General features: G+C 49.4%; 2 long non-coding RNA genes and 1 other non-coding gene across 4 annotated transcripts; 1 reads left to right on the top strand and 2 right to left on the bottom strand.

The window, feature by feature from the left end:
• The first annotated feature begins 531 nt into the window (after positions 1-531).
• Positions 532-7,317, top strand: LOC122686833. Of its 2 annotated transcripts, none has more exons than XR_006338909.1 (3): positions 532-735; positions 6,058-6,145; positions 7,262-7,317. It is a non-coding gene; the product is annotated as an uncharacterized LOC122686833 (long non-coding RNA). The 2 variants fall into 2 exon arrangements; XR_006338908.1 differs by lacking the exon at positions 532-735 and adding an exon at positions 986-1,092.
• Positions 7,318-7,513: 196 nt separating this feature from the next.
• On the bottom strand, positions 7,514-11,987 carry LOC122686832. Its single transcript, XR_006338907.1, has 3 exons — positions 11,806-11,987; positions 8,322-8,545; positions 7,514-7,628 (listed from the first exon to the last, which is right to left on the bottom strand). It is a non-coding gene; the product is annotated as an uncharacterized LOC122686832 (long non-coding RNA).
• An 8,819-nt stretch (positions 11,988-20,806) lies between these two features.
• TRNAG-CCC lies at positions 20,807-20,879 on the bottom strand. The gene has a single exon. It is a non-coding gene; the product is annotated as a tRNA-Gly (tRNA).
• Between the last annotated feature and the right edge of the window lie 4,607 nt (positions 20,880-25,486).

The raw sequence follows: 25,486 nt of genomic DNA, 5'->3' as shown, positions 1-25,486 counted from the left end.
GAAAACCACAATCACAGAAAACTAACCAAACTTATCACACGGACTACAGCCTTGTCTAACTCAATGAAATCATGAGCCATGCCATGTAGGGCCACCTAAGACCGATAGGTCATGGTGGAGAGTTCTGACAAAATGTGGTCCACTGGAGAAGGGACTGGCAAACCACTTCAGTATTCTCGCCATGAGAACCCCATGAACAGTATGAAAAGGCAAAAAGACATGACACTGTAAGATGAACTCCCCAGGTCGATAACTCCCCAATATGCTGAGATGGCTGGATGGCATCACCGACTGGATGGACATGAGTTTGAGTAAGCTCCGGGAGTTGGTGATGGACAGGGAGGCCTGGCGTGCTGCAGCCTGTGGGGTTGTAGAGTCGGACACCACTGAGCCACTGAACTGAACTGAGAGAGCCCCCTACTCGTGTGAGGACACAAGGAGTCTGTGGTCTGCAACCCAGAAGAGGGCCTCATGAGAACCTGCCCAGCTGCACGCGGATCCCAGACGTCCAGCGTTCCCAGCCGGCAGAAGTCAATATCTGCTGTCGAGAAGCTGTGGGTCTCAGCAAACAGGGGACATCGGGGAGCAGCGGGGGTGGTCCTCCCCAAGGGCCCGGCTCCCTGGCTCACCACCGCTTTTCACGGCTGGCTTTAGAAATCACTGTTCCCACGGCAGGTTTTTCTGCTTCCCAACCAGTTCTTGGTTGTGTTCGGTTTGGTGGAGTTTGCTGAAAAGGTGAGTTCTGGGTAACCGAGCTGCAGTTCGGGTCCCCAGCCGGCCGTCCCTGTTTTAGGGTGCGGGATCGTCACGGGGGAGCGGGGGCCGCCGTGGCGCGAGTCCCGCCTTGGTCAGCGCGGACCGCGCGCCCCGGGGAGGCGGGTGGCCGTCCCCACGTGGCCTCCGCGGGGCCGGGAGGGTCCGGACTCGCCCCCGTGCCCGCGCCCCTCCCCGGGGCGGGGGCTGGGGGAGCGGCCGCTGGGCTGGGCCGGCTGCTGGCCCCTCCCCTCCTCCCGGCGCCGAGCGTGACCGTGACCGTGACCTTGTCCCCAGCGGGGCTGCGGCTCCAGCGGCGCGGCGCGGGGCGGTGTCCAGGTTGCCATGGGAACCAAGCCCGCCTTTGGGCGGGAGGGAGGGCAGGGTTGGGGTGCTGCGCCCGTGGCAGGGGCCCCACCCCCAGGTGTCACGCGCGGGGTGGGGACGCGCGCAGGGGCGGCCTCGGGGCGGGCGAGGCTGGGGCACCCCGCGCACGCGGGGCAGCGTCCCCGGGGGCCCAGGTCCCCACCTGGACCCGTGGGCGCTGCGCGTCCGGAGATGCGCGCGGGTGGGGCGGGGGGAGCAGGAGGCGGGCTGCCTCTCCCCGCAGCATCCCGCGTTTGTGGTTCCTGGGGTCCCCGTGGCGTTCGGTGGCCGCCAACTACTCTGCGTCTCCCCTGAATGCCCCATCCCTTAAGGTTCAGCCTAATTACCGCCTTTCCGTTCGCCCACAGTGACACCCCCGCCCCCCATGATGCACGAGAACTCAGTCTGGTAAACACCTTTCATCTTTGCAACTGGTTTCTTTTGTGGGCTCCTCTTCATGTGCCAAAATGGGAGATTAAAAAAAAACAACAAACTCTTGTAATACATAAGCATTGTAGAAAAATTAGATATTACAGATAAGCAACAGCCAGAGATTTGACTAAAATAATCTAAATCTTTCCACCCAGGGACAAGCACAGTAACCTGGATTCCTGACCTTAAATGTAAATATGAATGTCCTTTAGAAACAAATTTCATTCTCATTATACATGTAGCTCTCTAAACTGCTTTTCCATCACATGTATGCTGAACATCCTTCCCAGTAGGAGAGAACTAGAATCCCTGGTATCTTTTAGGATGGCTGTGGAGTACCCCTTTACAACCATAGATAGATCACTGTATTTTGTCACTTATTTAGGAGGTGTGCATTATTTTTGCTATGCTAAACACTGCAGTGAATCACCTTGTGTGTATATCTTGGTGCACAGGTTTGCTTGCTTCCCCAAAAAAACTCCCAGAAAGAGAATACTACAAAGACTGTGTTCCTTACAGGGACTTTTGCTGCATCTCGCCAGATTGTTCCTTCAATGTACCTGTTTATGGTCCCTTCGATCTGAAAAAGCGGTCGTTTTCCTCATACCCATGCCAATACTGGTTATTATTCTTTTAATTTTTTTTCCAAACCAGTATTTGAAAAATGCATTCTTGTAATGTTTCCTTCCATTTGTTTGATTACCCATGAGATTTATCACTTTTGACACGTACTGGCCATCTGTATTTCTTATTAATACTTTATCAAATGCCTCTTTAAGACTACCCTTGGCCTTTTTCCCGTGAGGGTGTTACTCACTTTTTGTTGATTTGTGCAAGCTTTCTACAATCAGTTCTCACACACCTCTACCCAGAGAACACTCCCCTTGACACATGTGAGAAGTTCCTGCGTGAATGCTTTCGTGAAAATGCTATTGAAGTCAGGTTCCTTCCCGATGGTCTTTAAAGGAGAGAGGCCCCTCCCTGAAGGCAGGGTGGGGAGCTAGGGGGTGTTCCTTGTGTGAACTGTTGAAACTGGTACTAACTGAGAGGACTGAGCCTGCGTGTAGCAAACAGGACGTTGGTCCCTGGTTGGACACTGGACCCAGAAACTGTGACGCGGGGAATTCAGTGGTGCTGAATTCACTTGTGTTGGCTTCACTGGAGGTTCCCCCAGGCTGGTAACATCAGCTCAGAGGCCTCCTTAGGAATACAGATTCTCAGGCCCCAGTCCAAGAGACTTGTAGGCACTTGTGAAAGTGAAAATGGTATTTGCTCAATCATGTCCAACTCTTTGTGACCCCATGGACAGTAGCCCTCCAGGCTCTTCTGTCCGTAGGATTCTCCAGGCAAGAATACTGAAGTGGGTTGCCATTCCCTTCTCCAGGGCATCTTCCTGACTTAGGGATCATACGTGGGTCTCCTGCATTGCAGGCAAATTCTTTACTCTCTGAGCCACCAGGGAAGCCCATAAGCTCTTGTAAGATTTGGTAAAATACACAGACATAAAATTTCCCATCTTAACTGTTTTTAATACAGCGCAGTGGCATTAAATACATTCATACTTGTGCAACCGTCACCACCATCCATGCATGAAACTTCATCTTCCCAAATGGAGACTCTCTCCCCATTAAACACCAAGTCCCCGTTCTCCCCGCCCCCAGCCCCTGGCAGCCACCCTTCTGCTTTCTGTCTCCGTGAATTTGCCTGCTCTAGTCCCTCAGGTAAGTGGAATCGTACCGTGTTTGTCCTTCTGTGTCCGGTTTCTCTCACCGAGTGAAGTCTTCAGAGTTCATCCCTGTTGTAGCAGATGTCAGACTTTCCTGCCTTTCCAAGGCTGAATAATATTCCATTGTATGGATGGACCACATTTTTTCTGTTCATTCATTCACTGATGGAGCTGAATGCATTCTGAGGTGCTATATGAACAGGGTTTCCTGGGGACGGGATGCAACACAAATTGTAATCAGCATTTCTGAAGTGGGCTTTGCAGCAAGTTCTGGGCCACTTGCCCTACAAGCCAGGCCATTCTTCTTCCACTGTGTTCCATCACACCACAAAGACAAGCCAAAGCCCCAAGGGCTGGTCTCAGTGAGTGAGCCCCACAGATCTTATAGAAGGTTTTCGAAAAATACAAATTCTTCATTTCCCCCTTTCTACCCAGCTCTGCCCTCCACCCACCCCCACCACCATCAGACAGCAGGACTGAGTGGGTATGAGAATGTCTTGGCTGGGGCCAGGCCTCCTCAGCTGGCCCAGTTCTCACCCCTGCCCCACACCTGTGGTCTCTTCTTTCCTCCCCCACTCCCTGCACCATGGTACCATCTTTAATCTGTTATATATACTCGCCTTCTCGCCTTTGGAGTGAGAACTCTGAGGCTAAAAGCCTGCATTCTGTAGTCTCTCCTTCAATAAATAGTTATTGCATGTTACTCTGTTCAAAGCACTGTTCTCCTTTCTGGGTACAGACTGTACAGCTGGGAACAAAAGAGACAAAAGCCCCACCTGTATCAGCTTTCTTATTGATGGGGACACAGATCATAAACAAGATAGGTGAGCACGACTTTGGCTAGAGATACATATTAAGTATGAACAGTAAAGCAGGGGAGAGAGGTAGGAATTTGGGAGGTGATGGTGACTTTTTAGAGAGGGCAGCCAGAGCAATCACCACTGTTATGCAGTTGACCATGGAGTAGAAATGGGAGGAAAGGGAACAGACATGCGCATGGGTATGTAATAGAGGAGCACATGCAAAGGTCCTGGGGCAGGAACCTGCTGGATGCCTTGAAGAAGCATCAAGGAGCCCAGTATGGTGGGGACAAGCAGGTGAGGCAGAGGAGGAGAAGATGAAGCCAGGAGAGCCAACAGGGTCAGACCATGCAGGGCCCCGCAGACCAGTGCTGCCCAATAGAAACATTCCAGTCATGTGGACTTCTCTATATTCCAGTAGTGGTACTAGAAAAACAAACAAACAAACAAAAAAGGTGAAATTAACTTTAATATATTTTATTTAACCCAGTATATCTGAAATATTATTTTTTCAATATATGTTCAAATTACTGATGAGACATTTTCCATTTTTTTTGTACCACAAGGATGGAGCCTCCAGGGCTGGGGGAAGCATTGTAAACAGAGACAGACAGACAGACAGATCCCTAAGATGATTCCTCACGTAAGCACTTGGTTGTTCAGTCACGTCGCTAAGTCGTGTCCAACTCTTTGTGACCCCATGGACTGCAGCACGCCAGACTCTTCTGTCCATGGGGTTCTCCAGGCAAGGATGCTGGAGTGGGTTGCCATTTCCTTCTGACTGAACTAAATGAAACGAGGCTCTTACAGTGTCCTTTTGAGGAAGAGAGGGTAACACATTTGTTGAAGTACTTGCGTATTCAAGAAAATTCCGGGGGAGTTTAGACAGTGAAGTAATAGTGAAAGAGAGACAGAGTTATTCTCGGTCGGCTGCTCAGCATATCGGAACGGTCCCTCTGCCAGGTCTGGTTGGGTGGTTATATTTCCCAGGTCAGAGCTGGGGGTCAGAAGGAGGGGCTGTCACCAGAAAAGGCTAGAACTCAGAGAGGGGACTCCCTCCGGGTGAGCGGAGCCCCTCTTACTCCCTTTGGTGGTCCCAGGCGTTTGCTGCAGGAAAGACTGTTGTCAAAGGGGCCATTTGTCACTTAATGCTTCCCGATGCTTGACCCAGGGTTGACGTCTCAGGACTCAGTGGGGCTCATTCTGGTCAACAGCTCCCCCATCCCCATTAGATTCATCCGGCATCCAGGCCAGAGACGCAGAGTTACTTGTTCATATTTTCTTGATAATCTAAACGGAATGCTTTTTAAAATTTGTTGGAATTTTATTTTTAATTTTTTAAGTATTGTTGATTTACAGTGTTTCAGGTGTGTGTGTGCTCAGTCGTATCTGACTCTTTGTGACCCCATGGACTGTAGCCTGCCAGGCTCCTCTGTCCATGGGATTCTCCAGGCAACGATACTGGAGTGAGTAACCACTCCCTTCTCCAGGGAACCTTCTCTACCCAGGGATCAAACCCACATTTCCTGCCCCTTCTGCTACTTTGCAGGTGGGTTCTTTAATGCTGAGCCACTTGGGAAGCAAAGTGATTCAGAATGGACGTCAATTTCCTAAAGTTGAAAAAGGGTCAAATTCAATTCTGCGATTGTATTTACACACGGTTAACATGCATCCCCAGCCTCCCAGGCCAGGGTGTCTTGGATCCTGGGCAGAGCCCGACCCCAGGAGCGAGCAGGGCCTGCCCAGGGAAGTGGGTTCAGCACGTGTGTTTGGAGGGAGGGTGAGGTGTTGGTCGATGAGAGTTCACAGGTGGATGCTGAGGCTGGAAAGGAGATGCTGAGAGGGGTGACCGCAGAGAGGAGCCGGGACCAGGGACAAGTGAATCGACTGCTGGCCCAGGTGGCTTGAAAAGTCCCCTTGGAATGTGCTCCGTGTATGTGGGACCCACTTTATCATCACTTGTGTCGGCTTCACCCACAGGGTCATGGCTCGTTTCTGATATGGGAAGCATCACCCTTCTGAAAGGAAGACAGTTCATGAAAATAGCACTTCCCTGACAAGGTGGCAGGTGAGGAAATGGCCTGAACATGCATCCCTTACAGATCATGTTAGATTCCCCAATGAAAGTGCACCCAGAGGTATAAAACAGAATATTCACATTTACGTAGGTTTTACTTTGGAAAGCACTGGACGCATTTTCTTCCCTTCATGGATCTGCCTCTTTTTCATGTTCTGCCTGTCAAGTGTTACACATGTTTGTCACCCACCCATGTATGGGGTGTGTGGACATCAACGAGGAAGCCAGCTGGGGTGAGAGCAGGTGGTACCATGTAGCTCCACGAGGGGCCGGCCCTCCTCACGGGACACCTGGCGGGGCTTTCACGGAAGTCAGACGGCCGTCAGCCCTGTGGGAGGCAGGACGCTATCTTAGAGAACAGATACTCGGTGGTACCCAGACGTTTAACCTCCTTGTCAGTGGGGATGCTTGTTCCCAAGTGCTGGTTGTGTGAGTCAGCGAGGGCTGCTGTAACAAATACCACAGGCTGGGTGGCTGAAACGGCAGCCTTTTTTTTTTTTTTTTTTTTTTTGAGGTTGGAATTGATTATACTGGGGCAAGCGCAGCAAGCCTGCCATGGTTGGGTTAGTGTTCTGCCCTTGGAGGCAGCTGAAACCAGGTGCCTCCACCCACCACCTACATGCAAAGAGTAGCAGGCATTTAAACACAGATCTGGAGGTTGAACGTCCAAGATCAAGGTGTGGGCAGGGTGGGTTTCCCCTGAGGCCTCTCTCCTGCTTGCAGACGGCCGCCTCCTCCCTGGGTCCTCAGCTGGTCATTCTGTGCGCGGTGGTCCTGGGGTCTCTCTGTGTTTTAAGAACACCAGGCAGATTGCATTAGGACCCCTGAAGGCTTCATTGTAACTGAATCCCCCCTTTACAGACCCATATCCACACTCAGTCTCATTCTGAGGTGTGAGTGTGCTAGGGCCACAACAGGTATCCCCAGCAGCCACTCTGTACTTTCTATGTCAGTAAGACTTACTGATGCCAGTAAGGCATCCGTTTTTCTCAAGGTTATATGCATTTCTACCTCTGTCCACTAGAGGGCAAACTTTAAAAGTGCTTATTTTCAAAACGTTAGTCTTTATTTTTAACCCTTTCTTGCCTACATGGTTTCTTTTTAAAGGGCTTCCCAGGTGGCTCAGTGATAAAGAATCTATCAAAGCAGGAGACACAGGTTCGATCCTTGGATCAGGAGGATCCCTGGAGGAAGAAATGACTACCCACTTCAGCGTTCTTGCTTCGGAAATCCCGTGGACAGAGGAGCCTTGGCAGGCTACAGTCCATGGGGTTGCAAAGAGTCAGACACGACAGAGAACTTACCCACTTTCTTTTTTAAATAAAAAAATTGTCAGAAACAGATAAGAATATGCTGTTTATTGACATCAATTATTAACAGTTCAAGTCTCAAAAGGCTCTTCTTCCCTTTCTTTGAAAGTTCAGCATCATAGACTGAGATGATTTCCATTCCTGATTGGGGGTGTCTTGACAATCTAAAAATCAATGCAAAAAGGAAATTGAGGAGCTTGGTTTTTAGGGGTTCCTGGGAGGCTTTTTCATGTTTAGTAGGCAAAATGGGGGTGGCATGAAGTCTGACGCCAGAGGTTCCATCTTTTGATACTAGGGTACAGAATGTCTGCGTAAGACATGAGTATCCGGAGAGAAGCTGAGCACATGTCAGAATTGACTGTGGCCAGAATGGCAGTAGTGGTAAAGATCCCGCCTGCCAGTGCAGGAGACATAAGAGACACAGGTTCGATCCCTGGGTCGGGAAGATCCCCTGGGGAAGAAAATGGCAACCCACTCCAGTATTCTTGCCTGGAGAATCCCATGGACAGAGGAGCCTGGTGGGCTACTGCCCATGGGATCACAAAGAGTTAGGCACAACTGAAGTGACTTAACACAGAATGAACAGGCAGAAAAGAGCACAAATACAATGCCAAGTGCGGCCAGGAGCTGAGGGTCAATGGAGAAAGCTCTGAAGACAGCACAGAGCACCAGAGCTGCAGAGGCTAGAGAGGGGATAGGCAGAGGGTCCCGGGCCTCTGGGTTCACATCTGTGCAATGGGCACAGAGCCGCAATTCACATGGTGGCTGGCCAGGAGGGTCCCCAAGAGAAGCAGCATCCGTGTAGCACCAAGAACACAGTACGGACCATCGCCATTCCTCTTCCCTCTCTCGCCCACCTTCTCACGCTAGGCTTTCCCTTCAGCCCCCCTCCGTGGCATTTGTGCCCTGGAAGGAGTGTGTGCATCAGGCATCCCGTTGCAGTCGTCGGAGAGGGCGGAGGGTGTGGTGGGGACAGACTGCCTCCCAGAGTGGGAGCTCCTGGGTGCTGGGGCTCGAGGCAGACTCAGGCTGACTGGCGGCGGCAGCTCTTTCAGAAGGCACATCCAGGCTCGCGCCAGCCCTGCAGGAGAAGCAGAAACGACAGACGGGCTGGCCTGAGGCCCGCGGAGCCTCCTGGGCCCCAGGGTCCATGGCACCAGCCAACCCCTTCACTGCAGGCACCGTGGTCAGAGGACGGTCCTGGTCTCACCCCTGGCTTCCAGCTGCTGCCTCGTCCTTTCAATCACCTTCCCCTGAAGATCCTTCCTTTTGGGTACTTTTCAAAAATATTCTCCGTTAGCACATAAACTACTGCTTATTTTCCTTTTCTAGTCTTTATGTTTCCCTCTGGTCTTTGGTTTACATCATTATCCATCTTTAACTGCCTTCATTTCCTTCCAGCCACTGTTTAAAATTGTTCTGTTTATCTTTGCCTCAACTTTTATCTTTTAAAAATTCCTTTTATTGTGACTTATAAATCATTTTAATTTCTTAATGCTGACATGCTTTTATTATCCACATTTTAGTTTTCACCTATCTTAATCATTTTCTCCCTAAAAACAAAACATCCTTTTGAATTTACATCTTAACATTTTGTCCCTCTTAATCTCTTTGCTGTCATTGTTGCTGTTCCTTTGAATGTCTTAGTTTGGGGTCGTTTCTGCTTTACTCTTTAACTCTGGTTTATACACAGCGGGCAAGATATGTCTGTCTCCTGACTTGTCTCACCTCCTCTGAAAGAGCATCGCCTTTGCCACGTGGCACCATACTGGTCATTTTGCAATTGAGCCCCGCCCTGTAGGCATTTAGCTCAAGTGAATTCAACTGTAGGGACTCGAGGAAAACCATGCCTACAAAGCGTGGGTTCTGTCGGCCCTCCCCACCGTACACATATGCCCTGGAGTGTGGATCTGGGCACGTGTGCACCCATTCTGATTCTCGTGCTGGAAGCATCGCATGCTGGGGGCATCTCACACCCATGTTTCGAGCAACAACCGTATTTTCTGTACAGCCTGACCTCGGAATGCAAGCCACGCTGAGTGCTTTCTCAGTGATGAGCAGCCATCTGTGCGCTGCTGCGGGGGGCTGGCTGCGCTGTTGCTACTAAGTAGTTGGTGCGTGGTTTCAGACGCCAAGGTACCTACCACTCCCCGAGGGACTGTTTCCCCTACAGGTAGTGTTGATCATGCTTGATTTTCTCCTTGACGTTGACTTGAGAGGCTACCTACCTACTGCCTGAGACGTGAGTCTGGCTGACTCTCCTCCTGCTCAGCAGGAGCTCCTGGAAGAACAGACCACATCTAAACGTGCTTGTAGCCCAGGGGCGCTCCTGGTGCGCTGTAAGCCATGAGTGAGCGGGATGTGAGAGTTGGACCAGAAAGAAGGCTGAGCACCGAAGAATTGATGCTTTTGAACAGTGGTGCTGGAGAAGACTCTTCAGAGTCTCTTGGACTGCGAGGAGATCAAACCAGCACATCCTAAAGGAAATCAGTCCTGAATATTCATTGGAAGGACTAATGCTGAAGCTGAAACTCCAATACCTTGGCCGCCTAATGTGAAGAACTGACTCATTGGAAAAGACCCTGATGCTGGGAAAGGTTGAAGGCAGGAGGAGAAGGGGATGGCAGAGGATGAGATGGTTGGATGGCATCACCCACTCAGTGAACATGAGTTTCAGTAAACTCCAGGAGTTGGTGAGGGACAGGGAAGTCTGGTGTGCTGCAGTCCATGGGGTTTCAAAGAGTCGGACACGACTGAGCGACTGAACAACAACAAAGGAAAACCACAGGGTTATAGTGAAGGTGTCAGGGTTCCTTAGCTGACCTGCTCTATAAGGGCAGGAGTGGGGAGCAGATTCCAGCCCTGGAGAGGGTGCTGTGGGCAACCTGAGCCCACTCCTGCAGGAGGGTCAGCAGAGGGGGAGGGCGGCCTGGGGGGTCATTCCATTTCGCGTCCTTCCCCTGAACCCCGCCAGTGTCACCTGACGACACCCGCAAGTGTTCCCAGGATGCAGGGTGAGGTGGGGGAAGATGGAAGTGGATTTGTGTGGGTCTAACAGAAGACAGCCAACACAATCCTCTACTTTAAAGAAAAAAAATAATGAGATTAAGATAATTAAAACCAGAGCAAAAAGAAGAAAAAGGATACTTTTTTTTTTTTTTAAAGATCAAAACAAAAACCACAGATTGGGAGGTTACAAACAGGCCCTTGAGCAGAAAAGATCCCCAAGATGATTTGATTGAACCTGGCAGATGCCTTATCCGCATCTTGATTTACTGCCAATAATTAAACATTGGGAGATCTTACACAGAAATCTGGATTTCCTGTTTTTCTCGAACAATTCCAAAATCTGACGTCACGGCCCCATAGCTGGAGGTGGGGAGCTGCTGCCCCCTGCTGGGTCGACGGAGATGTGCAAGGTCCCCGCCACCCACCTGCTGTCTCACTCACCTGGGGTCACTCAGATTCGCCCAGAGAGGCTGATGGAGCTAAAATGCAAAAATGATTCTGAGCTTTCAGAAACTGTTCAGGGCTCTTGCGTCAAAAAGATAGTGTACTGATTCATCAGAAGAGGAGGCTGTTTCTACTTTCAGTTTCTGAGGAGAGACGCAGCAAGTCCTTCTTCTCCTGCAGTGTTCCATGCTCACAAGAAGCTCGCCCAGCAGAGGGAAGGGAGATGGGAGTGACGGCTGTAAACCCACACCGTTCACATTCCTGCTCTCGGGACCTGGCTGCTGCTGAAGATCCTTCCACGGCGCCCCATGGCCCCTGGAACAAGGGTTCTCAACAGGGGGGGATTTCTCCACCCCCACCAACCGGGGGCTAGGGGGCCATCTGGCAATGCCTGGAGACACTTTTGATGGTCATGACTGGCAAGCTCCCGCTGGCCTCTTGTGGGTGTGAGCTAGAGACGCTGCTGAGCACCCCCCAGGGAGTACAGGACGACCCTCCACCCCACCCCACCCTCGACACAGACCCATCCGGTCCTTGATGTCAGCCATACCAGGGCCGAGAAACCCCGCTCGAGAATAAAGTCCAGGTTCACCCAGTGCCCTGGCGAGACCCCCAGTGCTGGCCTGGCTTGTGGCAGCCACTGCCGCCCTCTCCTCTGCTCCCCCCACACCGGGTGCACACTCGGTTCTGTTGCCCACAAGCTCCCTCAGACACTGGGGCCTCTGCATATTACGGTTCCTGCTCCCTGGAGCACCTTCATCTGCCCAGGGACAGCCCACAGCCCTGGGCGTCAACTTAGATGACACCACACATCTTTTGAGGCGCTCCTGCCCCAGCCCCAGGCTACTAATGATCACCCTCCATCGTCCGCTCTGGTCTAAATCTTACCTACTGTGTCTGCGGAACCGATGGCCACTCAACGCTGTTGGGTGAACACGGGGCCACACCCTCATCTCTAGTCGCCTCAAAGAAATCAAGTTCAAGTCCTCCAGAGCTGGCCTCTCATCTCCAGCATCACCCGCGGGAAACACACGGCTCCTGGGAGGAAGTGAATGAGCCTGAAGGCTTCACTAGCTCACTTCCCAGCAGGAGCGGCTCTGGCAAGCGCCTGCGGTTCCCCACTCATTCGTTTTGTAAGTTGTTCCCGCTTGGCTTTGAAAACCCAAGAATGCAGGCAAGTTAATTACCATTTGGCATCAGTCAGCTCAGACTCACAGAAGTCCTCGTTCTACATATTTATTAAGAAATCCATCGACCCGCATTTTTCTAGACAGAGCAATTTCAGACACTTCCTGTCTCCAAGAAGTCATTGCTAATATCGAATTCCAGTAGTATGTGAAACTGTGGCTGGCAGCCAGTAAAAGATGCTCTAAACCCCAGTCCTCCCTTGATAGCTGAGCAATTTGTGAGCAGCCTAAAAGGCAGCGGATTCATTGAGCCCAGGGGGCTAAGTGTTCCTCTTCTCGTGAGGATGGATGGCCCCAGAGGAGCCACTTCTGGATGCGGAGTCACTCACGTTCATTTGCCCGGTGTTCGCAACGGAACATCATTCTTCCAGAAGACCATAAGCACACCTGAAGTGACAAGGGGAAATGCTGGATGGCAGATGGTGTTTCTAGACCGGAGCCCAGCAGGTTGAGGGGGCTGAGAGGCTGGGGGCACCCCTGCCTGGTGCTGGCCGGACCTCAGGTCCTCGGAGCTGAGAGCCCGTCTACCGCCCGGCGTGGCCTCGCCATAATGTGGAGCCAGGCATCTTGTCCTTCCTCTCTGTGCAGATTTAACGCCATGTCTCTCGAATGCAACCAGAACCGCCAAAGCAGGGAGCCTTGGGGATAGAAAGTGGCTCGAGCTGTAAATAGCAACAGAATGCAACCCTGGGCTTTCTGTTGACGGGCCCTTCCCGTCTGGGGAAGGAGCCCTCCCGGTAGGAACTACATTGCCAGTCTTTCAGCAGCCCCCGACGGTGGTCCATGAAGAGGTGTGGACATGACAGTGCTGTTATTATGAGGAGATGAGACGGACTGACTGTGGGGATCAGGAAGCCCGCTTTAAGAACAGCCTGAGAGGCTGGGTGGTGATGGCCCCTGGAATGAAGGCCCCTGTGCAAGTAACAGTGGGTGTCCCAGCTCCAAGACAACAGCACCAGCACATTGTGTCCCATCGATGACCACCCCAACCCCGAGGGCCTGAGTGATGATGTCCCCAGGGCAACACGGGGTGTGAGAGGAGGGTGGGGCCCGGTCCGGCCCGTTACCGTCTGCACCGCGGCATTTCCCAGCCTTGCCCTGAACGCCCAGCCCTGCCCTCTCGGAGCTCAGGCAACCAGCACTGGTTTTAAGTGTCTGTCCTAGTCTATTTGGGCGACTGTAACAGAAACACTGGGTGACTTAAAAACACAGATATTGATTTCTCACAGTCTGGAGGCCGGGAAGCCCACAATCTAGGCGCCAGAGGATCTGGTGTCTTGCGAACCTCTCTATTCCTCAGGTCACAGGTGATCACTTCCCCCCGACCCCCGGGACCCCACCTCCCTGGGGCCTCTTTTGTAAGGACACTAATCCCGTCTGTGAGTGCTCCCCCATCCTGACCTCACTGCCTCCCAAGTTGGGACCTGGCATAAGAATTTTTGGTACCTTGGCCTCTCCGATGCTCTGCAGGAGACAATTAGGCACCACCCCACCCCCCGCCCCCCTGCCTCCATCCCCCACCCCAGGCTGGCTCCTTCTCCTTTCTGCTTCCCACCCAGCCTTCTTTTCTCCTGAATCAAAGACAGAAAAGCAGAAGGCAGGGAGGCTTCCAGCGTCGTAGAGGCACTGTCATGGTCTGTAAGTCAGCAGGAGGACTGAAGTTTCTGGCTCCTGAGGGTCCCACGTCCAGCCCACCCTGCCTGTCTCTTTCAAACTGGGTGACCCATGCCGTTTCCTCTTGCCAAAGTAAATAACCTGCCAAAGGAAGCATGTCAAGGGCCCTAAGGGGGGTATTTTTGGAGGAGGGGGTGTCAGACACCCCTAGATGAAGGGCCAGACAGGCAGGAAGAACAGAGCCCATTTGTTGGAAACACTGCGTTTCCACCCTTAGAGGCACAGACGGTGTGACAGCTGGTCCCCAGCCTCCCTGACCCTGTTTTATTTCCACAGCCGGTAAGGGAAGGAGCTCCCAGGTAATTAAAACCATCCCTGGTGTTGGGACTGGAGGAATCAGCTTTCCTGCAGCCCAGCTTTTCTCCCCAGTGCTGGGGGGGTGGGGAGGGGCTGAACTCTGGGAAGAAGGTGTGATTCAGGGCAAGGGTGGCGAGGTCCCCAGGCCAGCGTGGGTCTGGAGGCAACCCTGGCTTTCATCGGTGATGCTGACACTCATGAAAATGGGCTTTTGATAATGAAGAGGAGGGAGGGCAAAATAGACCCTCCCCCTCTTCCTCTGCAACTTGATGGGAAATACAGATGATGGGCTTCTGGGATAAGAGAGAAAGGACCACATTCACCTTGTTCCATTTACTAGTCAGACAGGAGGGCAGACGGGCTTCCCCTGTGGCTCAGTGGTAAAGAATCCGCCTCCAAGTCAGGACACAGGTTTGATCCCTGGGAGGAGGAGATCCTTGGAGGAGGGCATGGCAACCCACTCCAGTATTCTTGCCTGGGAAAATTCCATGGACAGAGGAGCCTTGTGGGCTGCAGTCTATGGGGCCTCAAAGAGTTAGACGTGGCTTAGCAACTAAGCAACAACAAGAGGGTGGGCAGGAATCTGCTCTGACTCGGAGCCAAGAAGCATGGCTCCCGGGTTCATTGAATTCTGCTTCATCATTAGCCTCCCTAAGAATATATGCTTTAAAACTTTTAAAAAATAGTAATAGTTGTGTTAGGACTTTCTTAGAAACGGGTAACTTGATTTTCTGGCAAAACAGCTTAGCCAGTTTGGTCCCTGATGAAAATGTCAACATCTTCCCCACACCAGTGTGCAAGCTAGTCTGTCTCTGGGAATTTGCCAAAGTCATCCCAAATCCTGAAAAATCTACATTCAGGACTGTGCTTATGACAGCACTGCTTATTAGCGTGAAAAAACAGTTCAGTTCAGTCACTCAGTCATGTCCGACTCTTTGCGACCCCATGGACTGCAGCATGCCAGGCCTCCCTGTCCATCACCAACTCCCGGAGTTTACCCAAACTCATGTCCATTTAGTCGGTGATGCCATCCAACCATCTCGTCCTCTGTCGTACCCTTCTCCCACCTTCAATCTTTCCTAGCATCAGGGTCTTTTCAAATGAGTCAGCTCTTCGCATCAGGTGGCCAAAGTATTGGAGTTTTAGCTTCAACATCAGTCCTTCCAATAAATATTCAGGGTTGATTTCCTTTAGGATGGACTGGTTGGATATCCTTGCAGTCCAAGGGACTCTCAAGAGTCTTCTCCAACACCACAGTTCATAAGCATCAATTCTTCAGTGCTCAGTTTTCTTTATAGTCCAACTCTCACATCCATACATGACTACTGAAAAAACCATAGCCTTGACTAGACGGACCTTTTTGGCAAAGTAATGTCTCTGCTTTTTAATATGTTGACTAGACGGACCTTTTTGGCAAAGTAGTGTCTCTGCTTTTTAATATGTTTAATATAAACAGTAAACACTTTAAATAAGGACAGGGGAATGGTTATGCCAACCCTATAAACCCCCTGTTGGGAATATTATTCAACCATTACAAATGACAAGAAGATGCTGACTTCACAGAGAAAAACTCAGGATGTAAAACTGACAGTGTTTGTGTACTAGCTGGAGATAGGGAACACACCCACCATCAACTTTGCTACATGAACAGTGATGGGGCCTTCCCTGGTGGCCCAGTGGTAGAATCCAGCTGCCAATACAGGGCACATGGGTTCAATCTCTGGTCTGGGAAGATCCCACATGCCACAGAGCAGCTAAGCCCGTGTCCCATAACTACTGAGCCCACTCACCCTGGAGCCCGTGCTCCTCAACAGGAAGCCATGGAATGAGAAGCCCGTGCACTGCAAAGAAGAGTTGCCCTTGCCCACAACTAGAGAAGAGCCCTCAGGCACCAACAAAGACCTAGCACAGCCAGAAATAGAAAAATAAATACATTAAATTTAACTAAAAAAAAAGACCTTAGAAAATATCAGTATGTACTTAAAAAAACAAACAGTGATGGCAGGAGACTGGCAGAATGATGGATAATTTCTACATTTGTGGTTCCATAATTAAATTTTTATAGCAGAAAATACAAATGTGACTTTCCAAAGAAAAAATATTCCACTGACTCCCTGAGACAGTTTGTTCCTCCAGACCTGGGAGGCGGTCGCTGCTGCTGCTGCTAAGTCGCTCAGTCGTGTCCGACTCTGTGCGACCCCATAGACGGCAGCCCACCAGGCTCCCCCATCCCTGGGATTCTCCAGGCAAGAACACTGGAGTGGGTTGCCATTTCCTTCTCCAATGCATGAAAGTGAAAAGTCAAAGTGAAAAGTGAAAGTGAAGTCGCTCAGTCGTGTCCGACTCTTAGTGACCCCATGGACCGCAGCCTACCAGGCTCCTCGGTCCATGGGCTTTTCCAGGCAAGAGTACTGGAGTGGGGTGCCATTGCCTTCCCCATGGGAGGCGGCTACCTGACTTCAAAGAGAGCCACGAGTGGAGGACGCGGTACTGCAGAGACTCGCGAGTCTCCCAGGAGTCCGCCCAGAGTGAAGTAGCTGCTGCCATGGCTGCTTCTTGTTAGGTGGTGCTAATCAAAGTGTGGTTTCAAGAACTCCTGCTGTTCTCTGAGCTGGTTGGTAGCATCAGAGTCCTCAACCAGAACTGCATGTTAAGACAACCAGGAGGTATCCAGGAGTCAGGAGTTAGGGCAGTGAGGGGTGGGACAATCATGGGATGGGGCAGCTGAAGCTGGAGCTGGGGGAAGAGATGGCACGGCTGGCTGGTAGTCCTCCAGTGTTTGGGAAACTGGAACCTTGTTTTGTTCTTAACATTGAATCTCTCCTCCCTGGGGAATTGATATCTTTATTCAGGAGTGACCAAGGAAAGGTCACTGTTATTTTATTTATTTATTTTTTTGGCTGTGCTGTGCCTTTGTGGCAGTGTGTGGGGTAGGAGTTGTGGTGTGTGGGCTTAGCTACCCCTCATGTGGGATCCTAGTTCCCCAACTAGGGAATCGAACCTGCTTCCCCCACACTGGAAGGCTGATCCTTAACCACTAGAGTACCAGAGAAGTCCCCAAAGTCTCTGTTCTTATCTGCTGCCCTGGCTCTGATGCTCTGCCTTCCATGTGCTGTTTCATATCCAGTGCCATCCTGGGGAGGGTGAGGCAGGGGGTGGGGGGCTAACTCCCTTCTATCAGATGGGAACTGGCCAATCATAGAAAGGATTCTTCCTTTGTGATTGTTTAAATTCAGATATTAACTATGAAGTCCTCGTCGTTGTTTCAAGAGATACAGTTGATACCCTTTCTACTGTGCTACTGCACAGATCCATGCTATGCTAGAATTTGTTATTCATTCTCTTATTCATTCGTCCCACAAATATTCTCGTGAGTGCTCACCACATGTCAGTCTTGAGTAGGCACTGGAGCCCTACAGTCCTCCAAACAGACCACATCTTTGCCCTCAGTAAGCTTAAGTTCTAGTGAGACAGGAAGAGTTAACGATTACCAGGTATGTGCATGTATTAACTTGTTCAACCCCCATTCCGCCCCTATTGGGTAAGTGCCACGAGTATCCCCAGTTGAGAGTTGAGGAAATGGAGGCACAAAAATGTTGAGCAACCCATCCCAATAGACAGAATGAGGGTCCTTGCTCTTACCCACGAGCTAGATTTGTCTCTGAGGGGTGAGCTTCCGGGGGCCCATGCTTCTCCTTCTCCTGCTTGGGAATGATTTTTCTCAGCCCACAGTGAGGGGAGAGTGTCAGAAGGATTGGGGTGTGGAAAGAATGACTTCAAAGTTGAGTACTATTAACGCTTGGAAACTGATTACACCTAAATGCCCATCTGTGTCAAGTTATCACAGGGACTCAGCACCACAGCCCCAGGCTCCCTTGGGCCAACTCTGACAATATCAGTTATCTTTTTTCTTTTTAAAATTTTTTAAAGTTTTTTTTTTTTTAAGTGTGGCCCATTTTTAAAGTCTTTATTGAATCTGTTACAATATTGCTTCTGTTTTACATTTTGCGTTTTTGGCTATTAGGCATTGTAGGATCTTAGCTTCCCAACCAGGGATCGCGCCCACACACCCTGCATTGGGAGGAGAAGTCTTAACCACTGGACCACAAGGGATATCCTATTACCTTTTTCGAGTTCACGAAAATAAAGGATTTCTTTTTGAGGAAAATATTTTCCTCCATGGACCACAGTTAGGGGAATATTGTCTTAATTAACGGGTCTACATGCTTGGGTCAAGGGGTCAGCATGTGCTGAAAGTGCCCCTGCTGTAGACAAACCTAGACAACATGGGCAGCTGCCTACAGAGGTTGGAAGGGATTCGAACACACCAACCAGGAACGCTGAATTTTCAGTGACGGTGTACATTTCATCATAGCCATTGGTACACTTACAAATTCAACTATTAAATTCTTAAGGTCATGAAGCTGGTAGGAAATGCTAGATGCCCTGTTAATATTATGTTGCCTACAAGCATTTTGATGGTTTTCTGATACACATCCAGTCTAAGGTTTCAGGAAAAATCCATAATGAGGGAGAATGACTTTTCCCTGGCTTCTGGTATCAAGCCAAGTGAGAAGGCATCCTATTTGGGGCACTCGTATAGAGCTATTTTTCTCTTAAGGATGATACACATTCCTTTGTTTTAAAAATTGATTATTTTTCATTAACCTCATATTTCTTGCAAGCCTACTATGTGTCAGGCATTTTTATGGGCACTGGGGATCAGAGATCAATTGTTGTTGTTCAGTCTCTCAGTTGTGTCTGACTCTGCGACCCCATGAACTGCAGCACACCAGGCTTACCTGTCCTTCACTGTCTCCCCGACTTTGCTCAAACTCACGTCCATTGAGTCGGTGATGCCATCCAACCATCTCATGCTCTGTCACCTCCTTCTCCTCCTGCCTTCAACCTTTCCCAGCATCAGGATATTTTCCAATGAATTGGCTCTTCGCATCAGTTGGCCAAAGTATTGGAGCTTCAGCATCAATAAGATCAATAAGGCAGACAAAACCCTTCATGGGGTCTACAAACTGGGGGTAAGGGGAAGAAGATGGCTGATAAGAAGACCATGAGTGAGTGCTTAATAGAGTGTTGGTGATAATAACCACTTTGGAGGAAAATAACAGGCTAGGACGGGAGAACGTGAAGGTGTAAAGGTGGTTTAGATGGGTCACCAGTGAGTGTCTCTGGGGAAGTGACACCCTGTAAGACCAGACTGCACAGGAACCAAGGCGGCATCCATGCAAGCAGTGTGACCCTGGGCATCTTAGAGCACCTCTCTTTTCTTGTCACTAAAATGGAGATACGAATAGTGTCCACAGAGTTTGAATTCTCTTCCTTCCCTAGTCTGCCAGTTTTTCTTACAAACGTACCATGTCCATATTTTCTGAACAGCTAGCAAATGGTGGACATGTGCCTTTCCAAGTAATTTTTCTGGTGTGTGACTGTGATTGTCACAAAAAGTATAGAAATTGGTTCACATTTTGATGCACATGTAATTCATCATATCTATGAATATATACAGGCTTCTTTTGTGATGATTATATATTTACATGACATTGCAGGAAGGGGACAGAGGCCCACGTACCCTTCAGCCAGCTTCCCCTGGTGATGGTCATTAACCTACAATGCACTCACGGGGGCTGGGGCTGGGGAGGGTCAGGAATGTGGGGTGGGGGAATCTGTGAGCTGGTCATGATCTGTATTTGGGCCTGGCCATGGTTCAGTAAGTGTCAGCCTTTTAAGTGGCAAACTGTACACATCAGCGTTGCCTCTTTTCCAGTTAAGTTCTATTTGACCATTTGTTCAGGGTTAAAAGAGAGCATGAGAGTTCAGGCAGGAATGAAATCTTCTGCTGACTTTTTCTTCATTCCTTCATGAGGTCACTAAAATGACAATAAAGAAAAGTTTTGAAGTATAAATGCACAAGGAGAAGAAAATGGGAGAGTAGATAACAATATTTCAGGAAATATTTGAAAGATGAAATAAGAAGAAACCAGCTTAGCAGAGTGGGGAAGCATAAACACATCACTATGAACCTCCCTCCCTGGGAAGGAACTAAGAGAGGCAGGTGAGACGTGAAAGACCCATAAAACAGTTACCTGTGGGGGGGACGGGGTGGGTGGGAGTGGAAGGAGCCACAGGTAAGACGTCTCCAAATATACAGCTTTTTACAAGTGTTAGGAGTTTTTGATAACTGATTTTTTCTTTTTATAAACTGACTTACAAAATTGTATTAACTTCAGGTGTACAACATAGTGATTCAGCATTCTGATAAATTATGCTCCGTCTAAAGTTATCACTTCCCCTGCTGTACAGTCTATCACTGTCACCTACTTATTTTACACACAGTAGTTTGGACCGCTTCATCCCCAGCCCCTATTTGTTCCTCCCCACTTCCCTCTCCCCACTGGTAACCACTAGTTTGCTCTCTACCTCTGAGTCCAGTTTCTGCTTCCTTATAATTCCTTCCTTTCATCTTTTAGATTCCGGATATTAATGATAATAGAGTATTTGTCTTTCTCTGACTTATGTCACTAAACATAATACTCTGGAAAGAAAGAAGGTGAAGTCGCTGACTCGTGTCTGACTCTTTGCGACCCCATGGACTATGGCCCACCAGGCTCCTCCGTCCATGGAATGTGCCAGGCAAGAATACTGGAGTGGGTTGCCATTTCTTTCTCCAAAATATTTGACTGTCCCAGGTCTTAGTTGCAGCATATGGGATCTAGTTCCCTGTCCAGGGATCAAACCTGGGCCCCCTGCATTGGGAGTGCAGCGTCTTAGCCACTGGACCAGCAAGGAAGTCTCTTAATACTCTAGACGACCATCCAAACAAGTGTGTGGATTCTGACACAGGGCAGTGGTCATTTACTCACAGCATGAAGGAGAGGGAGGGGGTGGGGGAGGGGGGCCAGCAGATGAAAGAGCAGGTGATTCCCGCTGAGGGTCCATCAGGCAGCTGGGTGGGGGCCGGGCTAACAGCAGGGCCTGGGAAGGTCGGGTGGAGAGGGGAGGTCTCTGGGATGCCCCCTGGAGTGGGGTGAGGTGACCCTGAGTGCCGGGATGACGTGGGTGACCCGGTACCTTCTCCAGCCTCCTTCCCCACCTGGGGGGCTGGTCATGCCTTGCTGCAGCCAGCCCAGCGGAGGGCTTCTCTCTGGAAGGAAAGAGTCCCCAACTCAGGATGATGGCCAGCGTGCATGGGGACCCCAGGGACCGCCGAGCCTTCAGGGCTTCGTGGGTCCACCGAGGCTGCGAGGGAGTTCATCTCACCGCCCTGCCCACCCCGGCTTCCTTCATCCCACTACTCCACCTCCTGTGAATCTTCCAAACAGCGTTTAGTTTCCCTCTTTTCTGTATGGCTTGTCTTTTGGGGTTAATATTTTTAATAATGAAACTATTTTTACAGTGGTTTTAGAGTCACAGTTGGATTGAGCAGGAGGTGCAGAGAATTCTTGTAAACCATCTCCCGGCTATCAACATCCCCACCTGAGGGATGTTCCGGTCAGTCCACGATCCCACATCCACATGCCCTCATCACCCGGAGTCCATAGTCAGACAGCAGGGAGCACTCTCCATGGTACACACGCTATGGACTTGGACAGATGGGTAATGACACATACTCACTAATATGGTGTCCTACACAACATTGCTGCCCTAAAACTCGCCTGTGCCTTGCCCATTCAACTCTCTCCCCCCGCAGCCCTTGGCAACCCCCGATCCTTTTACTTCTTCATAGTTTTCCCATTTCCAGAGTGTCGTATGGTTATTTGCATTATTCCAACAAGCATTGCATATTGCATATATGCAATGTCATATGCATTATTAATAGTTTAGGAATAATTCTCATTGCCTTACTATCATCTTAGCAGGGTGTGGGAGGAAAAAGGAGATTAAAAAGTTGGTGTTTAATATGTCACCTTTAAATAGAAGGTATGTGAACCCCATTTTTCCACTAGTTTTTCTTTTAAAATTGAAGCTGGATTCCCTAGGAAGGAAAAACAAACCTTCTGCAGGTTGAGTTCAAAACCTATGGGAGAGGGGACTCCCCTGGAGGCCCAGGGGCTGGGGCTCCACCTTCCAATGCAGAGGGTGTGGGTTCAATCCCTGGTCGGGAAACCAGAACCCAAACATGTCACGGGGGGCAGCCAAGAGTTTAAAATAAATAAACACAACATTGTAAATCAACTATGCTTCAATTTTTTAAAATAAGAAAGCACAGAACCTGTGGGAGAGGGTTGGAGATGGTCAGCCCCTGGGCTCTTCGATGGTGCTTCTGGAGACGTGCAGAGTCCATTCTAGGGGTGGCCACAGCCTCCAGTGGAAGCATGTCAGGCCGGAGTATCATGCCTCCATCCACGCCCTGACCCCAAGCCCCACTACATGTTAAACTGTGTCCCCCAAGAAAGATGCGCTGGAGTGCTGAGCCCCCAGGACCTCAGCACGTGACCTTGTTTGGAGACGAGGCCTTTGCAGAGGTGATCAAGTTCAAATGAGGCCATGAGGGTGGGCTCCAGTCCAGTGTGACTGTGTGCTCATGAAAATGGGTCATTTGGGTGCAGACACCCAGATGGAAGATGACCTGAAGACACAGGGGAGCCAGGCGTCTACAAGCCCAGGAGCCCTAAGGCCATCGGAAGACGGGATGCAGGATTCAGGGGCATCAAGGCCCGGCTGGCACCTTGATCTTAAACTTCCAGCCTCCAGGACTGGGAGACAACCATTCCTGTCATTCTGAGCCGCCCAGTCTGTGGTGCTTTACTATGGCAGTCCTGGGAATCTAAAGAAATGCCTACAGGTGGGAATTCCACGGGCTCGATTTTCTAAAAACAGGTTTGTTGGTTTCTGGGTTGAAGACCAGATTAAAGAGGGTTTTGTTGTGCTTTGTTTAAATGGCTTTAGCGTTTAAAGCATCAGCCCTGAATTGCCACCACCATCACCACCCTGCCCACCCCTGCCACGCCAGCCAGTCTGGAGAGTTCTCTACCATTTTGGCTAAAGTGGGGGTTTTCCCCTCTTGGGGAAAAGGGAAAAGAGAAAGACCGGTAGGTAAATATCAAGGCCTGTCTTCTCCTGGGCTTTGAAGGTGAAGAAAAGCAGCTTAATTGGCTCTGGCCTGTCTTGGGGGTACTTGACCTTCTTTTTAAAACAGGTAGCCAGGAACATCGTCTCATATTGAAATGCAGCGCCCTCAGTCTCTAATTTTGAAGACAACTCAGCTTCCTAAGGTCCCCCTGGCCTCCTCGTCCCCTCTCCAGAGTCAGCTGGAGGCTCAGCTTGGCTTCTCTGCTGCTCAGTCTCGCCAGCGCCTCCTCCTTTTCCTCATCATTTTTGGAATTTTTTTCCCCTTTCAAGATCTGTCTGATGTAGCACAGGGAACTCTCCTCTATCTTCTGTAACAACCTCTATGGGAAACGAGTCTGTAAAAGAAGGGATGCCTTGTATAACGGACTCACTTTTCTGCACCCCTGAAACACAGCACTGAAAATCAACTATACACCCATCACAAATGTAGAACATCTTTTAAATGCTAACATTTGAAGGATGTGGGCGAAAGGTACGTGAAAAGTCTGGGTATTATTCTTGCGACTTTTCGGTAAGTGTGAGATTTATTTTGAAATAAAAATTAAAAACCAGTATGGCCGAAACGAACACAATATTGTAAAACAGTTATCCTCCAATTAAAAATAAAAATTAAAAATATTAAAAACTGAACTTAAAGGAAAAAAGATCTATCTGAATCCCGAGGAAGTTTGGAAGAGAAGAACGTGCTGCTCTTATCCACGCTGTCCCTCCATCCTGGCTCCACCTTGTCTGAAGGCACCTGCCTGCCTTCCCTTCCCTGCCCTGCCACCCCTCCCCAAGAGCAGCAGGCAGCACCCAGCCTCCCTCCAAAGGCTCGGTGTTGACCCCAGAAAGGCTGAAGCCCGCGTGTAGTTCAGTTTTGCTAAAGTGTGCTTTTCCACATCATCAGCCTCTGATTGCCCTGGCTTTATTATCCCTGGCACTTATTCCAGACCACTCCAGCGGCTTCAGTGGCACATAGTCCCGGAATTTGAGGAGGAGAGAACACTTTGAAACCTCTTTAGCTCTTGGCATCTCTGCCATTAGAAACTCCGCGCCATAAAATTGCCTCATTTGGGTATTTTTTAAATGCCAGGTTCTTCTGTGCCCCAATAAATTTCAGGCCACCACTCTGCGTATGCAATTGAATTGCACTCAGATGAAACATAGGAACGGTTATATGCCCAGATTTATTGGTGTCAAAAGACCACCAAAGACTTCTCTTTCTTATCTTGGCTTAATTTAAAGCCGTCCCAGAAGCTTCTAGTAATAGGGTCTATCTTGCTGACCCACATGGAAACTGAGGGTGTGCTGGCAAAGTTAGAATTCTTTCATTCTTTCACAGGAGATGCTAATACTTGAAAACATGAAATCCTTTGTATAGGTTTGTGTTAAGGGGAAGCTGATATATAAGGAAAGAATCAGAGAAACAATACCATTCTCACAAATTATAGACCTCTTTGGAATTGTATTTGATGTAAAATTATAGTCTGTCTCCAACTTCCTTTTTGCAACTGTGAGTTGTTTACTATTTAACCATGCAGCCTTAAATTACAGAGAAGATGGTGGGGGGGAATCCCTTGTTTGGGACATAGTCTATGCTCATCTATGAAGAGGTCTTGAATTGAGCATCACATAATATTCCTATTAATTATTTTACAGGTTAATTCTAGCCACTTTGTAGTTGCTTGTGTTGTTTTGAAAGCAGTATATTCCTATATAAGAAAAACCTGGAAATTCTGGAAAGTTTTCAAAGCTTAAATAAAATGGCAGTGGTTTGAAAACTGAAATCAAGGTTTTAACCTTAAAAAAAATGAACATCATTGTTAATTTCCCTTTAGACTTTTCCCAGAATCTGGCAAAGGAAGATTACGGAAAGGTCAGCCAGACTGCAGTTGGGCAGAAAATCTCTAGAGTATATTATCACAATCGACTAGCATTATTTGGAAGTCAGACATAAATAATAACAAGGAGTTAGGGAGGTAGGAAGGACTTGTTCATCTCGCAGTGCCCACCCTGGACCCCAGCTGCTGTGGGTGCCCAGTTGGCAGAAAAGGGGGCTTCTAGGACCACATCCATCACCCAACAGCTGGGGCCCTGGGAAAAGCATCTTCATTTCAGAGGCTTCAGTTCCCTCATCTGTAAAAAGAAATGATTGTTAAGATTCCTCCCAGTTCAAAGAAAGTTCTGATTCTATCATTTTCTGGTTCATTAGATGACATTGGCAACTTATAGGAAGTCTTCAGGGAAGAAATGAAATTTCACCAGTGTCATGAAAATTTTGAGTCAAGAGTTTGGGGGTATCCTACACTAGAAACTGATGCTTTAGTGGAAACATAAATCAA

Source organism: Cervus elaphus, chromosome 30, assembly GCF_910594005.1.
Source record: "Cervus elaphus chromosome 30, mCerEla1.1, whole genome shotgun sequence".
Classification (NCBI taxonomy): domain Eukaryota; kingdom Metazoa; phylum Chordata; class Mammalia; order Artiodactyla; family Cervidae; genus Cervus; species Cervus elaphus.
The sequence above is the reverse complement of the archived record's forward strand: the minus strand, read 5'-3'. Positions and strand labels throughout refer to the sequence as shown.